This window comes from Mirounga angustirostris, unplaced genomic scaffold, assembly GCF_029215605.1.
Source record: "Mirounga angustirostris isolate CCGP_5_RB_7025 unplaced genomic scaffold, mMirAng1.0.hap1 SCAF_1, whole genome shotgun sequence".
Classification (NCBI taxonomy): domain Eukaryota; kingdom Metazoa; phylum Chordata; class Mammalia; order Carnivora; family Phocidae; genus Mirounga; species Mirounga angustirostris.
In genome coordinates, this window is record NW_026991709.1 from 174,781,910 (window position 1) to 174,784,982 (window position 3,073).

General features: G+C 38.9%; 1 pseudogene; it reads right to left on the minus strand.

Moving 5' to 3' along the window:
* Positions 1-718: 718 nt before the first annotated feature.
* LOC123862992 (phosphoglycerate kinase 1-like) lies at positions 719-1,923 on the minus strand (annotated as a pseudogene).
* Between the last annotated feature and the right edge of the window lie 1,150 nt (positions 1,924-3,073).

The following is a 3,073-nucleotide window of genomic DNA, read 5'->3' on the forward strand; positions in this document are numbered from 1 at the left end:
TGTAAATACTTAAAATGGAATCCTGGGTTGTGGGATAAAATGTATGTTTAACTTTATAAGAAACTGCAAAACAGTGATTCAAAGTATTTGTACAATTTTACAATCCCACCATCATTTATGAAAGTTACAATTGCTCCACCACCTTGCCAGCAATTATCATTGTCACTCTTAACCGTTTTCCATTCTAGTGGGTGTAAAATTGTATATAATTGTGCTTTTCTTAATTTATTTTATTGTATGACAGTTGATATATCATTGTGGTTTTCATTAATATTTCTCTGATGATTAGGATAGAGCTTTTTTTTTTACATATTTGTGCTTATTGGTTATTCTTTCATAAAAACATTTATTATTTATTTACTAGATCACCATCTTTGTCCCCCTCCCTCCCTACAATTGGGATTTCATCTTATTTCCATGCTGAGTAATAGAACAATGGCAAAACTAATCAGAATAATGTACTTCAAAAAGGGAAGTTAAAGGAGTGCATTTTAACAGGCAAAATATAAATATATGCATTCTAGAATGCACAATGGTTTAGTTACTAAAAACTTCAAATGGGATCTTGAAGGATATAGGCAAATCCAAAGTGTGGTGGAGATGAGCTAAGATGCTGTGCAACTGTTGAAGGGCTCTTGGTGCTGCAGCCCTTGGCCACTACCTGAATCCTGACATGGGGAAGATTTTAGCTAAGCCCATGTAGAGATGCAGTTAAGTGCTAAGTTGACTTAGGGGCTATGCACAGGAACCAAAAGGCAGAAAAATACTCAACATTGCTGACGGCATCCACCCCAGGAAGTACTTTACTTTCCAGGAGCTCTAAACTGGCATAACTCCCAGGGCTCATATGGCTGACAGTATCCTTTGTGTTCCATTTGGCACAGCAAGGGACAGTGTCCCCACCACCTATGTGGTGATGCAGCCCCTGAAAGTGGCTTACACCACCTCATCAATGAGGGCTTTGGTTCCTTGGGCAAAAGCCTCCTGATCAAATACGTCCACAGGTCCATTCCACATAAGCTGCTTAGTCCAAGCAACTGCCTTAGGTACTTCTTGCTCCTCTCCGGACCACAGTCCAAGGCCATCCAGCCTGCAGGGATGCCCGAGGGCACAGTGGCTTGGCCAGTCTTGGCATTCTCACCAAACTTCTCAGCAGTGACAAAATCAACAGGTAAGGTAATCTTCACACCATTCTTCTTTGACGATCATGGCAATCTCTTCATCATGCAGAGAAGCGCCAATCTCCATGTTGTTGAGCACCTTAAGGAAAGTAAAAGCCACTCCACCACCAATGATCATCTCATTGACTTTGTCCAGCACATTATCAATCAGCTGGATCTTGTGTGCAACTTTAACTCCGCCCAGGATGGCCAGGAAGGGTTGCTCTGAGCTCTCCAAGGCCTTGGCAAAGTAGTTCATCTCCTTTATCAAGAAACCTGCAGCTTTCTGTGGCAGACTGACTCCCACCATGGAGCTGTGGGCTCGGTGAGCAGTGCCCAAAGCATCATTGCCATCGACATCCTCTAACTTGGGAAGTGAAGCTTGGAAGGCTTCTATTTTGGCTGGCTCAGATTTAACCCTCTTCTCAGGAGTATCTCTTTCCTTCCCTCTTCCTCCCCATGAAAGCAAAGGTTCTCCAAGAATGAAACATCCTTGCTCAGCAGAGATTTGAGTTCTACAGCAACTGGCTCCAAAGAGATCTCTTCAGGCATGGGGACACCATCAGGCCAGCCCAGATGGCTTGTACGAACAACTGATTTGGCTCCATTGTTCAAGCAGATCTGATGGTTGGGATGGCAGCCTTGATTCTCTGGTTGTTTGTTATCTGGTTGTTCTCATAGGACCGTTGAAGTCCACTCTCATGATGACCTGCTTCCCCTTCATGTCCAGTTTGTCCAGAGGCAGCTTGTTAGAAAACAACATCTTGGCAATGTAGCAGTGGTGAGGCTGAGATCTTAAACAGAAGCATTATTAGTCATATCTCTTTTTGCAAAGTATCTTTTCCAAAAAAAGTGCCCTTTTTTTTTAAATATTTTATTTGTTTATTTGCTAGAGAGAGAGAGAGGGGAGTGGCAGGCAGAGGGAGAAGCAGGCTCCCTGCTGAGCAAGGAGCCCGATGTGGGACTCGATCCCAGGACCCTGGGATCATGACCTGAGCCAAAGGCAGATGCTTAACTGACTGAGCCACCCAGGTGTCCCAAATTTGCCCTTTTTATTGGGTTATTTGTCTTTATAAGATTGATTTGTGGAATTCTTTCTATATTCTAGATAAAATTCCTTTGTCAAATTTACACATTTTGTAAATATTTTGTTTAGTCTGTGGCTTTCTTAATCATTTTCTTAATGATTTTTTTTGATAGAAGTTTTTTTTTTAATATTGATGAAGTGAAAATTATCAATTTTTATAATGACTGATGCTTTTTATGTTTTGTTCAATAAAGCTTTGCCTACTCAAGGTGCAAAAACAATTTCCTATGTTTTCCTCTAGAAGATTTAGGGTGATAGATTTTTATTTAGGCCTTTGATACATCTTGAAGTAATTTAACTTTGGTGTATGGAATGACATAGAATTGATCCAGCACTATTTGTTTAAAAAGACTTCATTTCTTCTGAGTGGATTTAATTTAGCACCTTGGCTGAAAATAAGTTGACTCTCTAGAAATTTACATCTGTATCTATATCTAAATCTAGACTCTATTTGGTTCTACTGACATATTTGTTATTCCTTATACCAATACTACAGTTTTAATTAATGTAGCTTTATAAAGGTTCTTAAAAGAAGGAATGTATATTTTTTCCATTTTGTTCATTGTAAAAATCCCCTTGTAATTCCATTTTAATTTTAGAACAGTTCATAAATTTCCTCAAAAAATCCTTCTGGGATTTTGACTGGGATTGAACTGAATCTGTAGACCTCTGGTTGCTTTTAAGATTTACTATTTAACTTTTGTTTTCAATAATTTATGACATACCACAGTATATATATATATATATATATATATATATATATATAGTATCTATACTGCCTGGGTTTTACAGAACTTCTTCAATTTGGCCTTGAATTCATTGATTA